Source organism: Lampetra fluviatilis, chromosome 3, assembly GCF_964198595.1.
Source record: "Lampetra fluviatilis chromosome 3, kcLamFluv1.1, whole genome shotgun sequence".
Lineage (NCBI taxonomy): Eukaryota > Metazoa > Chordata > Hyperoartia > Petromyzontiformes > Petromyzontidae > Lampetra > Lampetra fluviatilis.
In genome coordinates, this window is record NC_136277.1 from 15,636,554 (window position 1) to 15,644,900 (window position 8,347).

Below are 8,347 nucleotides of genomic sequence, written 5' to 3' on the forward strand. Positions count from 1 at the left end.
CCCCTCGTCTGCTCCTCCTGTAGGCCTTTGAGACGCTCCCTAATCTCCTCGTATTCTCGAAGAAGAGCAGGGTCACTGTCCTCGGCGAGGCGACTCTCCAAATCGAGGACCCGGGCTTCCATGTCTGTGATGTCCGCGTTCTTCAGTCTGGTGCTCCCCCAGGTGTATTGTTGGCACAACAGCCTGGTGTGCACTTTGCCCATATCCCACCATTGGGCCAGAGAGTCGAACTGCGTTTTGGTTTTTCTCCACTCTTCCCAGAAGTCCTCGAACATCTCTATGAAGGTGCCATCCCCCAGCAGCGAGTTGTTAAAATGCCAGTGGGACGCACCCTCGCGGGCTCTCTCCAGCTTGACACGGAGCACGATGAGGTTGTGGTCCGTGAAGGGTGCCGCCCTGATGCCAGATGTTATGGCGCACGTCACAAAGTTTTTAGAGATGTAAAATCTGTCGAGCCTGGACTGTGTCACCGAGCCATCGCGCCTCGTCCTCGTGTACGTGAACTGGCGTTGGCCTGGGTGATGTATGCGCCACACGTCCACCAAGGCGGCGTCCTCCAGTAGTCCCTGCATCTCCCTCTTCGGCCCAACTCCCCCCTGCTGCCTTCCCGAACGATCCAGGGCGCCGATTGTGCAGTTGTGGTCGCCACCCACAATCACGCACTCGTCGTCCGGGATCCCAGCCAGGTGCCTCCTCAGGAGGTGCAGGAACGGGATCTTCTCCTTGTTGTTGACCGGCGCGTACACGTTCAGTAGGTGGGTGGTGACATCGCCCACCCTGACCGTTACCGCGAGCAGCCTTCCCTTCACCACTTCGGTCTGGGTGATGAGTTCGGGATGAAACCCTTTAGCGAACAGGGTCGCGACTCTCTCTCCCATCACTCATCCCTATCTCTCTAACCCTCTCTCTCCTCTGTCCCCTCTCTCTCCTTTTTTACGATCAGTGGAAACAAGAAGATGCTAGGTGTATTCGGCATTTTGATTCGTTCATCATTTCGTAATTTTTTTTAAACATTTTTAAACTTACCTTTATGTAAAACCCCCACCTCTCGCTCACTCTCTCGCTCACTCTCTCGCTTACCCTCTCTCTCCTCTGTCCCCTCTCTCTCTTTTTCTTTTTACCCAAAGCTCCCGAAAGAGCTTGCAAGAATTGCCGACGCCGACTGTGTTTCAAATCAGCGTGGCGGGGTATTGGGGAAAGTTTTCAATTAGCAATAATCGCGCCCCGGATAAACCTCATTGCCTACGATACTGCAACTGCGCAAAGCTCTCTCCTCCCATCTCTCATCTCTATCAGTCTTACCCAGGCGAAGATGGCGGTGTACAGAACGAGGAAGAAGATGCTGCAAGGTGACACTGACGGCTGCTCTGTGCTGCTTCCAGTGTTCAGGGGCCTGCTCAAGGCGCGGCTCCGGCTGGAGCACGCCATGTACCACACACGTGTCGGTGATGTGCAGCGCGTCTTCTTCGAACGCTGGGGAGCCGGACAAGCCCCTCTCTGCACCAGCGTGGACGGCACCCTCGTGGTGTTCACCTTCTGAAGCGCTCGCTCGTCACCGTGGCGTGCGCGATGACCACCACCACCACAACCACCACCACCACAATCATCACCACCACCACCACGTGGCTTTTCTTTTGTATTGTGCGCAGTGCTTTTAGCGCCACAGCGCGTCGATTTGTAGCGATTATTTTCATTTGTGTTGCTGGTGACTTTGTGTGTTTCATATCGAAATCGCCTCCAGTGCTTTTGCTGCTGGCGGCAATAAAAGTTGTTTAAAAGTCAAAGTATCCACTCTCTCACTCTCTCCTCTCTCTCCCCCTCGCGTAACGAGCACCCACGACACGACACTGCACCTGCCGTGAGAGGAATTCGCCAGAGCCACAGATTGCGATGAGTACGAATGGGAAAGGGGCGGTGGAGGGGGGGTCGTGATGGGGTAGGGGGGCTAACGTGCCATCTTAATCCTATGATGAGGATGGCAGCAGCAGCAGTCTGTGGGTCTCTGTAAGTCTGTGGGTCTCTGTGTGAGTCTATGGGTCTCTGTGTGAGTCTATGGGTTCTCTGTGTGAGTCTATGGGTCTCTGTGTAAGTCGGTGGGTCTCTGTGTGAGTCTGTGGGTCTCTGTGTGAGTCTATGGGTCTCTGCACACACTGTGACACACACTGTGACACACTGTGACACACACACACACTGTGACACACACACACACTGACACACACACTGTGACACACACACACTGTGACACACACACACTGTGACACACACACACACTGTGACACACACACACTGTGACACACACACTGTGACACACACACACACTGTGACACACACACACTGTGATACACACACACACTGTGACACACACACACTGTGACACACACACACACTGTGACACACACACACTGTGACACACACACACTGTGACACACACACTGTGACACACACACTGTGACACACACACTGTGACACACACACACACACACTGTGACACACACACTGTGACACACACACACTGTGACACACACACACTGTGACACACACACACTGTGACACACACACTGTGACACACACACACACACTGTGACACACACACTGTGACACACACACACTGTGACACACACACACTGTGACACACACACAGGCGTACGGGGTGGTGGGCTGCTTCCGATGCTGCGTCGCGGAGTTTGTAACGCAACGCGCATGGGGCGGGGGGGTGCTCTCTCTCGACAACAGCGATGGGGTTAGGGGTTTGTGCGGTACATGGGGGGGGGGGGGGCTAGTGGGGGGCTGTGGGGGGGGGGCACGGTGGGGGTAGGGGGAGCAGGAGGCGTGCGGGAGAGGATTGAGAGAAGGAGGCGAGTCGGGCAGGAAGTTGCGCTGTGGTGGGGGGGGATAGGCGAGGAGGGTGGGGGTGGGGGGGTGATGGTGGGGGGTAGGTGTGATGGGGGGGGTGTGATGGTGGGGGGGGGTAGGTGTGGTGGGGGGGGATAGGCGAGGAGGGTGGGGGGGTGATGGTGGGGAGAGGGGGGTGTGATGGGGGGGGGGGTAGGTGTGATGGGGGGGGGGTGTGATGGTGGGGGGGGGGGTAGGTGTTATGGGGGGGGGGTGTGTGATGGTGGGGGGGTAGGTGTGATGGTGGGGGGGGGGGCGGGTGTGATGGTGGGGGGGTGTAGGTGTGATGGTGGGGGGGGGGTGTGATGGTGATGGGGTTGCCCCTACGAATTGCGACGGTGACTCGAGATCCTCTCCCCTAGGTCGACTCAGCCTCAAATGAGCACCTGGTGCGCCGTGTGTGGCAAACATCGCCACTGGGGAGAGACAAAGGCGGCCGGGCGTGGTCGCTAACGCACCCGTCGCGTTCCACCGTGCCGGCCTTCATAGGTGCGACTCGCTAACAGCACTTGCCCCCTAACAGTCTGTTACAGGCTACACGGGGGACCTTTGTCTTTGTTGGGGGGGGGGGGGAATGGGTGGATGGGTGGGTGGGTGGATGAATGGGTGGGTGGATGAGTGGGTGGGTGGATGAGTGGGTGGGTGGGTGGGTGAGTGGGTGGATGAATGGGTGGGTGGTGGGTGGATGAATGGGTGGGTGGGAGATGGTTTGAATGTGAAGATCTTGGCTCGCATAGCCGTGGTGTGATGGTGGTGGTGGTGGGGGGGAGGCAGCTTTAGTGGGGTGGTGGGAGTAGGGTGGGGGTGTAGGGTGGGGGTGTAGGGTGGGGGGGGTAGGGTGGGGGGGTAGGGTGGGGGGGGTAGGGTGGGGGGTAGGGTGGGGGGGGGGCAGTGTCTGGGCCGCTTTGGCTTCGGGTGCTTCTCTACATTGGCGCTTCGCTCCGATTGGACTCAGGGCTCAGAGTCCGTTAAAGCCCCCAGCCCCTCCCCCCAGTTCCCCCCCAGCCCCTCCCCCCCCAGCCCCTCCCCCCCCCCAGCCCCTCCCCCCCCAGCCCCTCCCCCACAGCCCCCCCCCCAGCCCCTCCCCCCAGCCCCCCACACACAATTCCATTCCAAGCATCAGAGCCCTTTTCTCAATTCCGCTGCAAAAATTGTTAAGCAAATTATCTCAAGCGGTGGTGCTGGTGGTCATGGCGATGCTTGCCGCTGCGTTGTCAGTGATGCACGAACAACAACAATCAACAACAACAACAAACAACAACAACAACATGAAATCTATGGGACAGTGGGTAGGGTCAGGAAAATGTGGACCATCTAGTAAACGCATAGAGACCCACCCATCACCCACCCACCACTCATCCATCTACCCACCAATCACCCACCCAGCACCCAGCACCCACCACCCAGCACCCACCACCCACCCAGCACCCACCCAGCACCCACCCACCCAGCACCCACCCACCACCCACCCACCACCCAGCACCCAACACCCACCACCCAGCACCCAACACCCACCACCCAGCACCCACCACCCACCACCCACCCACCCACCACCCATCCAGCACCCACCCAGCACCCACCCACCCACCAATCACCCACCCAGCACCCAGCACCCAGCACCCAGCACCCACCCACCCACCCACCACCCACCCACCCAGCACCCACCAATCACCCACCCACCACCCACCACCCACCACCCACCACCCACCCACCACCCACCCACCCACCACCCAACCAGCACCCACCACCCACCCACCCAGCACCCACCCACCACTCACCAATCACCCACCCACTCACTCACTCACTCACCCACCCACCACCCACCCACCACCCACCCACCACCCACCCACCACCCAACCAGCACCCACCACCCACCCACCCACCCAGCACCCACCCACCACTCACCAATCACCCACCCACTCACTCACTCACTCACCCACCACCACCACCCACCACCCACCCACCACCCAACCAGCACCCACCACCCACCCACCCAGCACCCACCCACCACTCACCAATCACCCACCCACTCACTCACTCACTCACCCACCCACCCACCCACCCACCCACTCACTCATCCACCCACTCATTCATCCACCCACCCACTCACTCATCCACCCATCTACCCACCCACCAATCACCCACCAACACCCACCCACCATCCACCCACCAATCACTCATCCATCTACCCATCCACCCACCAATCACTCACCCACCACCCACCAATCACCCAACTCACCACCCACCCGACCCAACTCGCCACCCACCCCAACCCCACTCACCATATCCACCCAACCCACCCACCACTCAGTTTTCAGTTTCATTTCTTCGGCACAGCTCTGTGAGCCATACGGCACTTGAATCCGCTGCAACCGCGACAAACAACCACCGACCCACCCAGCCCCACCCAGCCCCACCCAGCCAGCCGCCCCCCACGTCTCACCTTGCTCATGCACGAAGTAGGCCAGGTAGAGGTCGAGCTCCTTGATGGACACGGCGATGTGCCGCGGCTGCACGCAGAGCGCCGGCTGGGCGCACAGCGGCGACTTCACCAGCCGCTCGCCGTCCGTGCTCTCGAGGGGAACCCCCTTGAAGAGGATGACCATGACGAGGTCGAGGCGCCACACTTTGTCGGCCTGCCGGAGGCAGTCGATGCGACGGATCTTACCCTTCTGGTCGGGGTTCGAGACGACGCAGCAGGGGGCCTTCCTGCCCGTGACGGTCAGCACGAAGTCCTCGCGGCACTCGGGGCGGATGTCCTTGCGCAGCTTGGCGAGCAGGCGGGAGGCCCACTTCTGCTTGACGTCGACCTTCTCGGCCACGAGTTCCTCCTTGGCGGCGCGCTCCTCGTCGCGAGACATGCGCTTCTCGTGCTTCTTGAAGTACTTGCGCTTGCGCGCCTGCAGGTTGAACCACACGTACGAGAAGGAGCGCACGTGCGGAAGCAGCGCCTCGATGAACGGGTGGAACTCGTCCTGTTCGTGGGGGGTGGGAGGGTGGAGGGGGGGGGGTGGTGGTGAGAGGTTGTGTGAAATGTTGTAGGTGGTGGAATGGTGAGGTGGTGGTTGAGGTTGCGGAGGGTGAGATTGTGGTGGTGGTGAGATGGTTGTGGTGGTGGTGGTGGTGGAGATGGTGAGATGGTGGTGGTGGTGAGAGGTTATGAAATGTTGTAGGTGGTGAGGTGGTGAGGTGGTGAGGTGGTGAGGTGGTGGTGGTGGTGAGAGGTTATGAAATGTTGTTGGTGGTGGAAGTGTTGAGGTGGTGAGATGATGATGGTGGAGGTGGTGAGATGGTGGTGGTGCAGGCGGTGGTGGTGGTGGTGGTTGCGGAGGGCGAGATTGTGGTGGAGATGGTGAGATGGTGGTGGTGGTGGTGAGAGGGTGTGAAATGTTGTAGGTGGTGGAAGTGAGATGGTTGTGATGGTGGTGGTTGTGGTGGTGGCCGTGGCGGTGGTGGCGGTGCCGAGTGGGAGACACAAACGAGACACAATTAGACACGGCCAATTAAATTGGCGCGTGAACTCCGTTGATTGGTGACCACGTGACTCTGCGGGTCAACATGGGAGCCACTCACTAATGGATTGACGCACGAGCGTTAATTAACGAGCCCGTGTGACCACGTGACACAGCTAATAGATCGTCATCATCACCATCATCATCTCTCCCTATGGTCCGCGGGTGGGAATCTCGGTCAATGTGAGTAACGCTTTGGGTTAACCGCCATGGCAATGTGGAATTTCCAGCACGGGTTCTCTGCACGGCTGTGAACGAGATGATGAGCTACAAACACCCTCGATGCAGGAAATCGCCCACCCGCTCGCCCACCCGCTCACCCACTCGCTCACCCACTCGCTCACCCGCTCGCTCGCCCACCCGCTCGCCCACTCCCTTTACCCGCTCGCTCGCCCACCCGCTCGCCCGCTCGCTCATCCGCTCACGCGCCCGCCAGCTCACCCGCTCGCTCACCCACCCGCTCGCTCGCCCCGCTCGTTCACCCGCTCGCTCGCCCCGCTCGCTCACCCGCTCGCTCACTCCGCTCGCTCACCCGCTCGCTCACCCACTCACTCAGCCACACACTCACTCACTAATTCACCCACTCGCTCACCCACTCACTCAGCCACACACTCACCCACTAATTCACCCACTCGCGTACTCACTCATCCACTCCTTCACTCAGCCATACACTCCCCCCCCCGCAACCTCCGATTATAGCGCCGTTGGCTTACGTACGGTGCGAAAGAAGTTCAACATACACAGACTCACACAGAGATCCATAGACTCGTCACACAAAGATCCATAGACTCACACAGAGTTCCATAGAGTCGTCACAGAGAGTCCCATAGACTCCTCACACAGAGACCCATAAACTCCTCACACAGAGACTCAGACTCACACAGTAGAGACCCATAGACTCCTCACACAGAGACACATAGACTCTTCATACAGAGACCCATAGACTCACACAGAGACCCGTAGACTCATCACACAGATATCCATAGACTCGTCATACAAAGATCCATGGACTCACACAGAGTCCCATAGACTCATCAAACAGAGACCCATGGACTCACACAGAGACCCACAGACTCATCACACAGAGATCCATAGACTCGCCACACAGAGATCCATGGACTCACACAGAGTCCCATAGACTCAACAAACAGAGACCCATAGACTCACAGAGACCCATGGACTCACACAGAGACCCACAGACTCATCACACAGAGACCCATAGACTCACACAGAGACCCATGGACTCACACAGAGACCCGTAGACTCACACAGAGACCCACAGACTCATCACACAGAGACCCATAAATGCATCAAACAGACAACCATAGACTCACACACTCATCGAGCACTTTCAGATGCTGCTGCTGCTTCTGCGGCCGTCTGGAACGCTCTCTTCCTTCCGATGCGAGGAAGCCACTGGCAGCTGTGATGCACTTTTAAATCATCATCGTCTACATTGACAAACTCATTTCTCTGGAACTGCTTCTTGTTGTTGTTGTTGTGTTTGTGAGTTTGTTGTCTTTCTCCCTGGCACCTCCGATTTAGTTACGGTTGGCTACGTACGGTGCGAAAGAAGTTCAACATACGGTGCACACACATCGACTGACATAGAGACCCGTAGAATCACGCAGAGACCCATAGATTGGTGGTGGTGGTGGGGACGGGGCTGGTGGGGTGGGGGGCTGGTGGGGGGGGGGGGGGGTGGTGGTGGGGGGAGGGGGGGTGGGGAGGGGGGCTGGTGGGGAGGGGGGCTGGTGGTGGTGGTGGTGGGGGGGGCGTGTTGGGGGGCTGGTGGTGGTGGGGGGCTGGTGGGGGGTTGGTGGTGGTGGTGGGGAGGGGGGCTGGTGGTGGAGGGGGGCCTGTTGGGGGGCTGGTGGGGGGCTGGTGGTGGAGGGGGTGGGGGGCCTGTTGGGGGGCTGGTGGGGGGCTGGTGGGGGCTGGTG

General features: G+C 59.2%; 1 non-coding gene across 1 annotated transcript; it reads right to left on the bottom strand.

The window, feature by feature from the left end:
• Window positions 1-1,127: 1,127 nt before the first annotated feature.
• LOC144931133 (U4 spliceosomal RNA) lies at window positions 1,128-1,268 on the bottom strand. The gene has a single exon (XR_013636529.1). It is a non-coding gene; the product is annotated as a U4 spliceosomal RNA (small nuclear RNA).
• Between the last annotated feature and the right edge of the window lie 7,079 nt (window positions 1,269-8,347).